The sequence below is a fragment of the Notolepis coatsorum genome, assembly GCF_963971535.1.
Source record: "Notolepis coatsorum genome assembly, chromosome: 14".
In the NCBI taxonomy this organism is placed as follows: Eukaryota; Metazoa; Chordata; class Actinopteri; order Aulopiformes; family Paralepididae; genus Notolepis; species Notolepis coatsorum.
The window spans coordinates 64,032,509-64,048,860 of NC_140178.1; the positions used below are offsets into that span (position 1 = coordinate 64,032,509).

Sequence of the window (16,352 nt, forward strand, 5' to 3'; positions counted from 1 at the left end):
ATAGGAAACTTTTCCCCAACCAACGGCCTTGGTTACATTAAATGCTATCATGTATCACGCAGTGTGACTGTGAACAATGGTAAACAGCGCTGCTCGAAAGTCACATGTTGTTTGCTGTCTCTGATAGCAGCACCAATCTTGTCTACTGATTGGCTGTGTGTGTGAGTAAACGAATATTTGCCACTTTGATTGGCCTTCGAGCGATGTCAGTCATCATCGTCCATACCCTCTCATAATGCAGCATGGGCGAAAGAGCAAGATGAAGGAGCTAAGGGCTGTTATTTTCGCCAACAGACAGTGATTTCGGATGATTGGACGAAAGGTGATCATCTCTATTATTTTATTTGTTATTTGTACACATGTCTAAAGATGTGATATAATGCTTTTTCCTATATATGTTGTTCGTTGAACACAATCGACCAGATGGAGATGCTGCTGGTAATTTCAAGCTAACTCTTAGTTAGCATGCTAAACCACATTGCAGCATTGGGGGAAGGCTTTCGCCACGTTAGCTCTAGCTAACGTTACTAGTTGCTTTGCCTGCTGCTAACCTAAAAAATGGACGTTGCGACAGGTCGTGAACATGATTGACACCACTGTTGTCACACATTGAGTAGGGTTTGTATTTATCTTCTAATCAATGGTACTGTTACTTGACGTTTTCCCTATTTGCTTTGGTATTTGTCAACGTTAACGTGTGGAGGCTAGTGATAACTGGCCTGCGTGAGTCGAGTCCACACTCGTGCAAATACCGCATGGGGTTAACGTTACGTTAGACAGGGAGAACTTTCTTGACCAAGAGATCGAGCTTCCATTGTGCAACGGTAGCTAGTTAACGTTACATCGACGTTACAGTAACGTTAGAGTTTGTATGGCAAGAAGGAGATGAATGTTGCTGAATGATCACGATGCTATCACTGGTGCCTGACGTAAGATGTTTGATATTTACACACCTGGTGGGCTTTTGAGTTTCCCAATATGATTAAGTGGTATACTTTACATAATTACATTGAGTAGGCTATACACCTTAGTTATCTGTAACATGTAACGTTAGCTACCTAGATAGCCAAGGACACAGGCTGTACATGGGCTAAAAGGCATCACAACACATTTGCCACGTGGCTTCGTTCTGTGGTTATGTTGCTTGTGAAGTATTGTTTCTTTATTTCATTCGCATGAATGTAAAACGAGAGCCAGAGACAGAGTCCATGCCGATGCTCACTCGCAAAAGTCAAACCCAACCTCTATAGTCCAAACCCTAAAGTAATCCAATAGCTGTAATCCAAAAATACAGTTGAGTTCATTTGGAATTTATCTGAATAATTCAAATTAAGAAATGTAACTTGAAAGAGAAACGTGTTAAAATGTAACTAGTAATATTGATGACACATTCCTGAACTCTGTTATGAAGATGTTTTATGTCTAAATAGGTGGAAATAGTTTAGGTGTGGGTCATCAGCAGTTAATCTTACACTTATTTGGAATTCAAATCATTTACACATTTATTGTCTGAATGTCTATGTGATTGTAGCCTCAGCAGGTTTGTTCAACTAATTAGTGTGTGTGTACAGTGTGTGAGTAATGAAAGAAAGCTGCGGAAGCTTTTATTCAAGCCCAAGCCAAACGCCAACATGTAAATTCTTTACATCTAATTGTGGTTTTGTTTGTGGCTGCATGATGGCATTGCCTATTCAAACGTCTCTGACTACCTGTCATGTGTGCTGGCTTTTAATTTGTTGAGCTGCTGCTGGCCTTTTTAAGAGAGGCACTGGTGACTAATATATAGAGATGTTCCGATACCATTTTTTTCCTTTCCGATCCGATTCCGATACCTAAGCTTTGGGTATCGGCTGATACCGATACTGATCCGATAACAGTGCATACATAAAAAAAAAATAAAAATATATATATTTATATATATACTGTTTTTTTTAGTAATAACTAGAAAGTAATGGTATTTATTCAACAACAGGTGATTGTATAGATTCGTATTGGTATCATTAATCAATTAGTATGGGGCTGCAGCACTGCAGATATACCCTACTCCAATGATCCGCACGGACGTTAGACTGTGTTGCACTCGCTACCCAGTCTGTAAGTTAGTAGCAGATAGAACGTTCATGTTGTGATTTTCGATGCAAAATAAATATTCAACATTCTCTTTTGAGACTCCGCCTCAGAGACTCTTATCCTTTGGCACTTGGAACTTGCTGTACTTTGCTTGCAGGTCTGCAGCCATTATTGCTGGGTTATGAATAGCACCAACTTTAGCCACGGGACCGTTGTCAAGCTAAGCTAGCTGACCTAGCTTGTCTTCCCCGCAAGGTTTTCACATTGACATTTGATAACGTTAGTCAGCTAACGCTAGTCAGTAGCTACTTGACTTAAATACGATTCACCGTGGGTGCATTATTGTTGATAGACGGACAGAGTGTCAGGTCCTGGAGAAAGGACAGGCCATCATCTGATTTGATGTAACGTAGCTAACGCTAGCTTTTCAGCTAATGCTATAATAACACCAAGCAAAACACATCCCGTCCGAGCTCCCCGTCACACGCTCTGTCGGGGACAATGGAATTTAAGAAAGTGTATCTGCTGTTAAAATGACAAACAGCATCACACTTTAAAACACGTTCATTTTATAATCCTCACTCCGCAGGAGATAAATTACGTCATGGGATCGGAGGCTAGAATTGATGTGTATTGATTGATTGATTGATTGAAAACTGTATTAACAGATTGCAGAATGGGTACAATACAGTACAGCTCAATACACACAATTGTTAAGGGGATGCAGACCAGAGAAAGACTTTCGTCTTGTTTACATCAGGGTCCCCCATTTTCAATTCATCAGGACATATATGACATACAGATACCAAGTCCTCACTCAGTGGCAAGAAGCCATTATCTCTCTCTGATGCATACATAATAAAATAATGTATGACTGAAGTGATGGAGGCCATGTTTGAAGGCAAACAAAAGCAAATCCCCCTCAGATCGCACAGCAACCAGAATAAACAGCTTTGTGATAGAATAAAAAAAATGCACAGTGCATTTCCATAGCTGTGGATGAGTCCACTGACACCACTGAGAAGCCTATGTTCTGAAGAACCGTTCATGTTCTGAAGAACTGTTCATGTTCTGAATTGTTATTGCTAAAGATTGAGACGATTGGATCAGTTGTACTTTTTTTTGGAATACTTGAAACCCTTTTTTTGTGGAATATTTGATGCGGCCCAGCCTCACCCAGACTCTACCTCCAGCGGCCCCCAGGTAAATTGAGTTTGAGACCCCTGATCTAGCCTAATCTCAAACCCGGCCATCTTTTATTGATCCTCCAATTATTACAACTCTTGCTTTCCTTGGACTGTTTCTCTGAGATATGCATAGAGCCATATGAAATCCGTTTTATTATTTTCCAAATTCCATTTTATTTTTTCCCAAATTCCATTTTTTCCGTTTTAATATTTCAGAATTCTGTATTTTGCTTTTTATGCTCATTTTACCATCAGAAATAGTGTCTAATAAGTGGGAATGAATAAATGTCCACAATTGAATAAGATATAACAGTCCATTTAATGTTTTTAAGTGCTGCAACTCAGAAATACAGTTCAATTTTACACAATATTTTTCAATTAATATTGTGACAAAATAAAAATACATATTTCAAGTGTAAACAATAGATACAGCTAGCTACTACTGACATTATCACAATGACAATGTCAGTAACCTAGCTATATCTATTATATTGTGATGAAATATAGTAATGCATAATTTAGGCACCTTTAGTTTATTTCGTTTATAAAGGACAGTGTATAATGACAATCGTTTGCATTAAACAAATGGATGGGTGCACTAGATTTAGCAAGAAGCTATCATTTCCATCTATAGTCCTATGTACTGTAACGTTTCATAGCTATTTAAGTTTATTTAGATTATAAAGGGCAGTGTATAATGACAATCGTTTGCATTAAACAAATTGATGGGTGCACCAGATTTAGCTAGAACTTCTAGAAGCTATCATTTCCATCTATAGTCCTATAACGTTACATAGCTATTTAAGTGTATTTAGTTTATAAAGGGCAGTGTATAATGACAATCGTTTGCATTAAACAAATGGATGGGTGCACTAGATTTAGCTAGAAGCTATCATGACCTAACGTTATAGCTATTTCACAATAGTGTCGCAAGTGTTTTTGCGGGTCCAGTCCACGGAACGTTGACAGAATTAGCAAAACACCTTATCACCGGAGGCATAAAAGTCATTAGGATACTGCTCTGCTCTGAATTTAGGGTTTAGTGTGGTATTTCGTAGCTTTTTGGATGCTGTTAATACCGGAGCAGCTACACGCTTGGACATTGCTGTGTTGTTGTGAAGCAGTGTGGAAGTGACGCGCGCGGTGTAACACGCTTTAGCGTCCCGGTCATGTTTGCTTTGCACCAAACGTTCCACCGTTATCCCGAAAACGGAATTACAGTCCAAATTATGGCAAATTCTGCAATATTCCACGTTTTACAGGTAATTCCATTTTTATTGCTCAATTCCGCGATTCCGTCCGCGATTCCGTGATCGCGGATTTCATATGGCTCTAGATATGCACACAATAAATGAGGCCATGCACACGTGTTTCCAATCCCATCCACACAAATGTGTGTTTTATTAAACATAAACGTGTCTGTCCTCACAACAATACAACGGCACTAAAATGAAATTACCTGATTATCTCAAACTCAGTTTTACACGATTGTTGTGTGGATGGAGGTGCAAAAACGTAGAGAAAATATTAGGTTTTCAAAAATATCAGTATACGCATGGCCATTAGTTATGATGTTGGTGTTTTCCATACGCTCCGGTTTAAAAAAGGTATATTTTCAGTGACCTAAGATGTGATTTGCATTTGGACAAAAGGCATTTTTCTTGTGGAAAGTATTAAAGCTAGACAAAGGTACCAATTTACTGTCAACAGTCCTAAGATATTATATGGTTATTATAATTTTCATCTTTACCTATAAAATGTGCATTTTCCTCACTCGAGGAGTGTGGCTTTTACAAACGTAGCTAAGCCTTTGTTGGTCTGATGCTGAACAGTGTTCACCTAAAGGCCCCAACACACCAAGCCAGTTGTCACGTCAAAACTGTCGGCCACCGATATACACAGTTTTTGCTGTGTCTCGCACCAACTGCGGTAGTCTGTGCCAGTGTAACCGGTGTCGTATTGCTCTGCGTTGTGTTTCGATTCGACCCCTGTTAACACTTTGGCGTCCGCACTCTTGCGGCGATTTATGCCTCAAAGGACAGGTTTGTTTACAAACCGATGTACTTTCTAAGAGCTATATATATCATTTATAGTATTGCTATCTGTCAATTCTCATTGTCACTTGAGTGCATAAACCGTGCCTTCATAATGGCTTAAATAAAATAAAAATCCATCGGTTGGTTGTCATTTTATAGCGTCGTGAATATAAGGTTTATCGCGCTTTTTGTCTCCTTTTTTTCAGGAAGCTAGATAATAGGCTAAACGTTGGCGCTGTTATATCAAACGCCATTTCTGCTGTATATATACGAATGAAATAAAACAAACTGCGTAGCATCCGGACTATTACAGAGCATCTATGGATGAAATGGGGGGGGGGGGGGGGCGGGGAACGCCGATTAGTATTATTGATTAGCAATAGAGTGTGCGTTCAGGTAGCCAATGTCAGTGATCTATCACGTTGGGTTTTAAAACAATGTCCAATCCAGCTGTAATTTGGGGGAATAGTATCCTACCGTCAGGCCATGTGATCGCCGGCAGCATTTCTTCATTAGTCATCGGATTCTGGTAGATCGATATGTCCATTGGCTAATCATAAATCCCATTATTCCAGGCTGAAAAATGCGTTCGGTAACGTGATCAAAGATGGAGGGTCAATCGAGGCTCATATGATCCGCCCACAGACTGTAAAAGATTTTTTTTTTTTAAATCCCCTCAATGATACTGCAGTGGAGCGATGGCGCCCCTAAGCGCATCTGGCCGGTATTGCATGTTTAGAAAATCAAATATGTGGGTAGGTCATGGATCTCGATCACGGACGTTAATGGCGTTATAAATATGGAATAAAACAATTACAACTTGCCACGAGTATATACGTGGCTCTGGTCCACAACGCATGGCACCGAAACACGTATATACTCGTGGACGGACGGCATAGTGTTGGGATCGCCCTGAGTGGGAGTTGAACCCCTGTCTCCCGCGCCACGGGCGGTGTAACGGCAATTTCTCCTTTCCAATGTCCTGCTTTCTCTTGCCCGTTACTTCACAGGATTGATAGGGAGTGATCTTACGCAGTAGACACAGCAATGATGGATGTCCAGTCGTGATTCCAGGTTTAGGGGTGTTTATTGTGCTGAAGTTGCAGTTGTACATTAAATGTATTGCCAGAGTGGGTTCTGTAGGAATTATATGGTATTCTATATTTATTTGGTATTTCTTGGCTTCTGGCTGCTGAGCTTCTGTTAGGGCGCGGATCCACCTGCCTCATATTTATGACCGCACACGTCTTTTTTCAATGTATCCCAATGGGGAGAGAGCATATGCGGCCGCATGCGCCGCCTATAGGAAATGCGCTGCAGTCGGCTTCTTTTTTCAGCTTTTTTGTGCGGCCGAAAGTTGAAACTTTCTGAACTTTCAGAGCGATGCGCTGAGCTCATTTTCAGACAATCAATCACAGCCAGTCATATCTACCACTCTGTTTGTAACCTGACACCGGAGCTGCCTGCCTGTCTTGGCTGTCTCCCACAAGAGACGGGCCATTGAGATTCGCGACAAAACACAAATACACTAATAATAATAACTACACGAATACACTACTAAAAAGCAAAGGGCGAACTGTGGTGTCAGGCAATAACTATTAGGGATGTCCCGATCACCTTTTTTTGCTCCCGATCCGATCCCGATCATGTGATTTTGAGTATCTACCGATCCCGATCATTCCCGATCCGATCAAAAAAAATAAAAAAAAAATAAAAAAAAAATAATTTTTTTTTTTTTTTTTTTTTTTTTTTTTTTTTTATCTTAATTTCTCACATTACATTCACCCTGAATGTTGACGTTATCCAGGTAAGTTAACTTCATTCAAGCGAGGCATTTGCATTTGCAATCCTTGACATAAATCATTTGATGTATAATTAAATCAAAGGAAATGCGTTTGGGTCTGAGTGTGGCTGGTCTGCCGTTCTACAGCTGGATACTATTAGTTTGTTTTGGCAAAATTCTTCTGCTCTGTGACTGTGAGTCTGTGACAATAAATAAATGAATGGTGATATGCAATTTAAAACCAAAACTAAGGCCTCAGTATGAGTTTACCTACCTCCCAGCACAATGTGCTCCAGCCTGTTGCTTCATGAGATGGCAATAACATACATAGAGCAATGGCGCCATCGTCTGTAAAAACCAGGTGACTGCACGTCAGCTAAAGAAAATGGAATCAATGTTTTTGTTATTTTTTTATTTAACAGTATCCAACAGGATTCACTTATTGCAGCACAAACAAAATAAATATAAAGCGTATAGTTATATATCAGTGGTGCACCACAAAATAAAATAACCATGTAAAACAAATAGTGCAGAATTAAGAATAGTGCAGCAATAACAAATGTACTGGTCTGGTAGTGCAAGTAACAGAGGTAGCTTGACTTTACATTCAGTCATACTCAATGACTCATAAATAATAAAATAAAATATAAAAATTGTCTTAGTGCAGAATAATTCTAGTCTAGACTATGAACTAGTCTAGTTTTAAAATTAAATTAACAGCAGCAGCTCAATGAAACGTGACAAACAACATGTATATATTCAAATATAAATTGTAAACAATGGGATATAAAATTGCAACACACTTTTAAATTAACCCTTGAAATTTGAATGTACTCTAGACTATGACCTAGTCTAGTTTAAGCAGCAGCTCAATGCAATGTGAAAAACAACGTATTTCACAATTCAAATATAAAATGTAAACATGAGATTTTTTTTAAGGGAAGCCTAACCCCTTGAAATTTGAATGTACTCTAGACTATGACCTAGTCTAGTTTAAGCAGCAGCTCAATGCAATGTGAAAAACAACATGTATATATTCAAATATAAATGGTAAACAATGGGATATAAAATTGCAACACACTTTTAAATTTTTTTAAGGGAAGCCTAACCCCTTGAAATGTGAATGTACTCTAGACTATGACCTAGTCTAGTTTAAGCAGCAGCTCAATGCAATGTGAAAAACAACGTATTTCACAATTCAAATATAAAATGTAAACATGAGATTTTTTTTAAGGGAAGCCTAACCCCTTGAAATTTGAATGTACTCTAGACTATGACCTAGTCTAGTTTAAGCAGCAGCTCAATGCAATGTGAAAAACAACATGTATATATTCAAATATAAATTGTAAACAATGGGATATAAAATTGCAACACACTTTTAAATTTTTTTAAGGGAAGCCTAACCCCTTGAAATGTGAATGTACTCTAGACTATGACCTAGTCTAGTTTAAGCAGCAGCTCAATGCAATGTGAAAAACTACGTATTTCACAATTCAAATATAAAATGTAAACATGGGATATAAAATATTAATTTAAACATGGGATATAAAATTGCAACCAACACGCTTTTTTTTTCTTTTTTTCTGCACTCTATTCTTACTCACTGTCTGGCATCACAATTAAGTGGAGATTTTTTTTTAAGAAAACCAGCATCTCTACCCTCTCAGCTGAGAGCCGATTCCTTTTCTCATCCAGGACGTTGGACACTGCACTAAAGAGTCTCTCACTGTCCACAGAGGTGCAGGGGGCACCGAGAAACTTGGTTGCAACAGCAGCCAGTGAGGGGAAACGTGAGACATTAAGTTTCCAGTAGTGCAGAGGATTGCTTTTCCTAGGGTGGGTTTGCTCTGAGAGATAGGTCTGTACCTGGACTTCAGCTGATGTACTGCTCACAGACCGGGCCTCGAGCGGATTCTCTCCCAAAATCTCATCCATGACCCTGCCCAGGCAGCTGCTTGTGCTTGCTTCTTCTTCTAGACGTGGTGTCTTGCTTCTAGGCTCTGCGCTGGCGTCTGCGGCCTCTGGCTCTCTGGCAGCCCTCTCGTCCTCCATCTTCACCACCTCCTGGATGAGCTTCTCCTTGGCAAGCCTCAGGTTGTCTGACTTTGTGAAGAATCTGAAAGTAGATAAATGTATCAATTACCCACAAGTTCACAACTAAGTCAGTCAAACATATGGCAAGACAACACACAGCATTTTATTTAGATAAGATTATTTAGCATTAATTTTTTTTTTAGATTATTCTTGCCTGTCTTTGTATCTTGGATCCAAGATAGTGGCGATGGTGTATAGTGGCTCCACCTCTATCTCAGCAAAGCGGGTCTCCACTGCAGCTAGGAGCATGCTCTTCATGGTTTTGACCCCCTGGTCAGTGGTCATCTCTCGAGAGAGTACACGTCTGAGGGCTGTTTGGATGAATGAAATGGATGAATGGTTTATTATTTAGAATATAAAATACATTTATTTTATAGTAAAATTAAATTATTAAAATATAGCAAATTATGAATTAATTTAATTATATAATAATAACCTGTTATTGCAGGGATTACATCAGCTGCAGATGCAGTGGGGTTGCTCACATCCCTTGTGAGTTCCTCAAATGGAACCAACACCTCAGCTGTCTTCTCCATCAGGGTCCACTGGCTGGCTGTCAGGGTGGTTGGGAGGGTGTAGTCGGCTGCATACACACAGAGAGCCCGCTTCTGCTCCAAGATGCTCTGCAACATGTAGAGGCTGCTGTTCCACCTCACAGCAACGTCCTGCTGTAGACGCTTGATGTCCATATTCAGGTCGTTCTGGATATCTTCCAGACGCGAATAGGCCAACGGCGAATGTTTGAAATGGCCAATGATTTTCCTTGCGGTGGCCAGTGTGTCTGTGACGCTGCGCTGAGACAGTAGACCCTCATGCACGGCAAGTTGGAGCGTGTGCGCGAGACAGCCCACACTTGTTACTTCCATGTCATCCATGGCCTTCTTCATGTTTCGCGCGTTGTCCCGCAAAATAACATGGACCCGTGACTTCTCAATTCCCCAACTGTTAAGCATGCCCAGGAGCGCCTCTCTAACACGATCTGCCGTGTGAGATCCTCGGAAGTTCTGCGTATGCAATGTAGCATGATGCAACTCAAACTCGGAGTCAATCCACTGAACGGTGAAACTAATGAGTGACATTGGACTCACTGAAGAACTCCATATGTCTGTGGTAAATGATAAAGCAGGCACACCTCTTAACATGGCTTGCAGGTGGTCACGGAGCTTGGTGTGAAGCGCAGGCAGAGCTTTGTCGGTGAAGTAGTGCCGAGAAGGCAGCTGATAACGTGGCTCCAAGTGCTCTATGAGACGGCGAAACCCCACGTTCTCCATCACAGATAACGGCTGGTCATCCAACGCGATGAATTCAGCTATCTTGGCTGTTATTTTCTTCGCCCTGTCACCCTGCTCTGGCAGTTTATCTTTCCGTTTAAAAGTCTCTGAAAGTGTCGGTTGTACAACGTGTCGGAGTGTAGTTGCAGCGATGTACTCGCCATGTTGTTGTTTGTGGCTTTTTTTCAGGTGACGAATTAGATTCGTGGTGTTGAACGCGGCTCTGTTTTTTCCTCCACGCGGAATCTCCTCCTTGCAAACATTGCAAGTTGCAAATGGATTGGCTTGACTTTGTACTTTAAAGTGCTTCCAAACCTCTGACATTTTTCTACTCCGTGGATAACGTGTTTCGGGAGCGACGTGTTGTTGTTGTGAGCGTGTAGGTATCTTGAGGGATTCGGCATACGTCACTCTTGCAACGGTGTAAATTAAAGGGAAGGTGTTTGTGGACATTTCTTCTGCTGTGTGTGACAATAAATAAATGAATGATGATATATTATGTAATTTAAAACCTAAACTAAGGCCTCAGTATGAGTTTAAGACGTGAACATGGTCATGTTTGTTGAATAATAATAATAAAAAAAAAAAAAAATTATAATACCCCCTTTTTTTTTGACGGCCGATTTTTTTTATTTTTCCCCTCCGATCCCCGATCCTCTGAAAAGCACGTGATCGGCGCCGATCCCGATCACGTGATCGGATCGGGACATCCCTAATAACTATATATATATAATTAATATACAATAAAGTGTATTAAAATATGCTATAATATGTGCAAAACCGCGGCAGGAAAAAATGATAAAAAGATGGCTGTAGATTTCTTTCTGTCATCTACAAGATGCGCTTCATGCCAGCACTACCGGCGCACTGCCAGCGTTTTTGTGAGATAGGTGGACGCGGGCCCTTACTGAGCTACTGTTAAGAACGGTGTGCCCCTCACTACCTGTGTCCTAGTTGATTCCTGCACCTGTGTGACCATAAATACCTAACCAGTGCTGTCGAATCTAAAACCCGCCACCAGGTGTCCAATAATAATATTACTAATAATAAAATAATATGCCACCATCATAAGGGCTCCTACTACTAAAATCATATTCAGGGAGCCATATTCAAAATTTACAATTTTCACATATTTTTCTTTTACTTTTTTTTTTCAATTTCATTGACAATTTCTGAAGAAAATACATAAAATAAAAAATCTTCTTCAAACTTAGGTACTAAAAGCCTGTTCCTGTAGGCATGTTGTACGTACTGAAAGCCTGTTCCTGTAGGCATGTTGTACGTGCTGAAAGCCTGTTCCTATAGGCATGTTGAAAGCCTGTTCCTGTAGGCATACTGTACATGCCGAAAGCCTGTTCCTATAGGCATGTTGAAAGCCTGTTCCTGTAGGCGTATTGTACATGTTGAAAGCCTGTTCCTGTAGGCCTTACTCCACTTCTTTACACTTCAGTCCAGGGTTAGAAATTAACTTTTTTTCAAGGGCTTTTTTTGCCCCCCTTAATTGATTTTCGGGGGCTTTTTTTTGTATTTCGGGGGCACTGCATTTTTATGATAAACGGTAGGGGTGGGACGGTTCACAAAATGGACGGTTTGGTTCGTATCACGATTTTGGGGTCACGGTTTTCAGTTCGATATACGTTAATTTTTATTAAAAAAAATGTAACACTCAAATCTAAACATGCTTCTCATTTATTAAAAATAGAATAAAAGGTTTACAGTGTTTACAGCCTTAAATAATGTTTGGCACACAAAGACCGAACTGACTGAAAAATATAGGCTACATTTGTCAAAGTATTAACTTAGTGCAAACAAACAATATGCTCAGCCAGCACTAGACTTTCCTTTCTTTAATATAAACACACAAAAACAATGTCAACCATGTTTAAATTCCCTGATTGTCAGTTCTTAATGGAAAGATTCGTTTTCTGCTTGAAATTATTATGTTTCTGTCTACATTTATTTAGACTAACATTATTTAAATATTGAGTGCAACTGTGGTGGATTACGTAATTCGGTGAGTTGGAACTATCTATGGGTTGGCGCGGGTCCCCACGGACATTTTAGCGTGTGGCACCTTCAGCTCCGGTAACGTTAGGAGGAGTTCATAACATCAACATGCAGTGGGACAGCGGTAATAGTCCCGGTTGGAGTTAGTAAAACACAGTTGTATGTTAGCCTTCTTGGATGTTGAATAAACGCCTATCATTGTCTTTAAACACCCCGCCTCTCAGACTCCCATTTCCTCCTCTGCTACAGTAGCTAGTAGTAGCTACGGTGACATTTCATTGACTGTACAGTATTAGCTTGCGGGCTGCGTCGGGCTACCATAGTTAAAACGTGCGTTGTTTTGTACAAACTGCTAACGCTATGGCAAGATGTGTGTATGCCTATGTAATGTTAATGGCTATGTTTTTAAAGTCGTAATGAAGATTGATTTATATTGTGCGTGCCATTTTTACACAAACTGACTAGCACCTGGACCCTATTGGGCTGCAGTGCTGCTGCTGCTGCTGCCTGCAGCCAGTGCAGAACACCGGCTCCGCCAAATGATTTTTTTTTATTTGCGCGTCATCTGAACCGTACGATACACAGACGCTCCATTACCGGATAAATGTATATAATTAGTAAACTGTCGGGGGCATTAAGTGCCCCCCTTAACTGATTTTCGAGGGCATTTTGTCCATTTTCAAGGGCATTATGCCCCAAGCCCCCGTTAATTTCGAACCCTGGTTCCAGTGCTGTCTTCCTGATGATTTTAATCCAAACATCCATTCAAAACTTGTATTATGAAATAATTCTGGGATGTCTGACTATTTCCCTATGCATTGGTGCGAGTTCAGCTGACAGTCCATAGAGTCCATGACATAATAAGTTCATGAGATGCTCTGTTCTTTTGTTGTGTTTGAGGTGGATGTTGTTGCGTGTGTGGGGTTTTTCATGTATCAATTTGAAACAAGCCTCTTGACTGTTGGAATTAGGGATGTTAAAAATAAAATAGCTAATATTATTCAATATTAGACATTCATTGATCCAGAGGCAACCGGCTATTCGTCTGCTATTTGTAGATATATCAAGACAACAACACAACTTGCCCTCAGGGACAATCATATTTAATCTATTTAGATAAGAGTATGTATGTATTATTTACAGATAATTGAAGGTACCTCAAAACATGAAACCAAGCCATGTCTCACACTGTGTGTGTGTTACTTGAACAATTGTCACTGTGCTCCTAAATTTCTTTGTGTGCTCCTAAATTTGTATTTAGATTTTATTTATTAACATTTTATTTAGGAGCACATGTGCTCCTTGGGAAAAAGGTTAGCGTAGAGCCCTATATATGGAGACATTAACACTTTGACTGCCATGAAACGTGTTTTGACGTCATTGCTGGCCATGCTCAAGTTGCCGGGGGACGCTGTACAGCGTCCTTATATCAATATTTCAAAAATCTGCGATCGGATTCATATGTCCCCTCCGCTGGCCTGAGATCCACCAGCAGGACCCACTGAGCTCTCTGGCGGTTCAGGAGCGCCATCTGGTGGCCGATCGGCGCAATCGCTTTAACAGGAAGTGGCATAGAGGTTGTGCTACGTCCGTAGTACTTCCGGGCGCTCGCTATAGGTCCCGCGACTCTGGCTCGTCACGCTACACAGTGATCGATTGCCAATAACTCGATAAACAACATGATTTGGACGTATATACCATTATACAAGCTGGAGATGGACCGGGTAAATTTACATCCCATAATGATAAGATTTCAACTCTACGATGATCGGCCAACGGCGCGCGGAGACTGGGGTGAGTTTCAGCGTGTAACGTTACCGTCTTCGATACTAACTGCTATTATCAACATTTGACCCACATTAGATGATTGGTATAACGCTGCCCACGGAATTATAAACGGCCCCTAGCCCATCCGGTCAACATCAGATGACGTGTAGTAACTTCTAGAAGTACGTCTAGTTGTAATTTTTTATATCGCGCTGATTGCCATAAAACTGTATTGCATCATCAATATAATGTATTTGGGGCTATAGATCACGTTCTGGAGAAAGCTGCAGAAAGAGATGAAAACATACTTATACATTAGACCATACTTTACTATGAATATGTGAATGAAAAAGTTTAACGTTGCTACACAATGAACAATACATATAGGACTTTGAATGGGCCCTAATAATGGCAATGTAGCAATAGAATTTAAAAAGTTATAGCCCTGCAAAGAAGGGGACTTTCTCCATAGACAAATAGCGCTGGCAATCTATGGTATATCATGAATTTAACCTTAGGCAACCAAAGTGTTAACATTATGTTATCAAACATAGGGACGAAGACTGTAAAAAAAAAAGTGTCAACAATGTTTTATAATCTTTATGTTAATTTTCATTATAAAAATGTTGTGCCCCCGAAATACAAAAAAAAGCCCCCGAAAATCAATTAAGGGGGGGTAAAAAAAAGCCCTCTACCCCATATCTCGGTATGGCTTAAGAGCGGGACGCGATGCAAGTACGAAATATAATGACAGGTTATGTATATAACCTAGTTATATGAGTACTGGCTAAGCGTCCCGCTCTTAGCGTGCCCCGAGTTCCCTTGGGGAAACTTTTCTTGGAAACGATTTTTTCCGAGGAAGAGTGAGTGGTGGCCATGCCCAGTACTATGTAGCACGCCACTAGGGGCGGGGCCTGGCAGGTGAGGGGTGTATTTTGGTTTTATTCGTTGATGGAGTACAATAGGTACATGAGATGAGGTATATCTCGGTATGGCTTAATATAACTCGTCGTTACCTGTGTTGAACTGGTTTATTTTTTAGAAAATAAAAAAAATATAGTGGATTACTATTACGACTACTACCACTGCCAATACTACTGATACATCCCTATTGGCAAACTTTATATAAAAAATTATTGTAAAAAAAAAAAAAAATAATTTATTTTGTAGTTTTTTTAAAACATGTTTATTATACAACTGTGGCCACAGTCTAGGAGGTAATTAATGGGAAACCCTGCTATTTTTTTATTTTAATTATCCATTCTATTAAAAAGAATAACTGAATTTAAACTGAAACAGAAAGTAACAATATATTTTTAATATAATTTAAAGAAAATAAAAAATGTGGGGGGTGGTTGGATATTCGAATATTCGGTCTTAACACATTCAGAGCCACGCCCGTTTGACCATAATAGGGCTACCGTGCCAATAAGGAAGTCAATGGGAGGTCGGGGAAATTTGCGAAGGCTTAAACTATATCTTAATTTATGGCTATGGGTAGGGGTGGACGGTATGGTCTAAAATTTATATCACGGTATAATTTGAAGCATAGACGGTAACGGTATATATCACGGTATCATCGTTTTTGATTAAATTTTTTTTTTAATTTTATATAATTTTTTTTTTTTTATATATAAAATATATATATTATATAATTAGACTTGTACTTGTATTATCTGCGAGACATCGCCACCACGCAACAAGCTCCACTGTCTGTGTGTACATTAGTAGCCTCTAGCTACGGCCAGGATTCTCCGGAGCTGCAGCTGGACCTATACTCGAGTAGCCTCGAGCTACGGCCAGGATTCACCGGCGCTGCAGCTGGGCCCTAGTATTGGTATAACGTTAAATCACATTCACAAGCCCTCAGCTCGAATACGCATCGAATCAGTGTTATAAGACATTGATATCAGGAGCTATCTGTAGCTACTGCTAGCCGGATATATAACGTTAATACAACGCCTCAGTGAATTATTTAGTTCAATGGGACATTTCGTTTTGAACGGTGAACTAACTTGTGTTAACGTGAGCTAACGGCTAACGGAGCTATCATACACGTCTACTCTCTACTAGACTTGATGGAGCGTTTGTTGATGTCAGGAGCTATCGGTAGCTGGCCGACTAGATACCGTTCGGT

At 40.1% G+C, this 16,352-nt stretch overlaps 1 protein-coding gene across 1 annotated transcript in view; it reads left to right on the forward strand.

Annotated features, from left to right (window-relative positions):
• The first annotated feature begins 234 nt into the window (after positions 1-234).
• The window catches only part of usp36 (ubiquitin specific peptidase 36), a 157,096-nt gene continuing 140,978 nt past the window's right edge, over positions 235-16,352 (forward strand). Inside the window, exon 1 of the mRNA XM_084328388.1 lies at positions 235-322. The gene's annotated coding sequence lies outside the window, so the exon portion shown is untranslated. The remainder of the gene's footprint in view (positions 323-16,352) is intronic.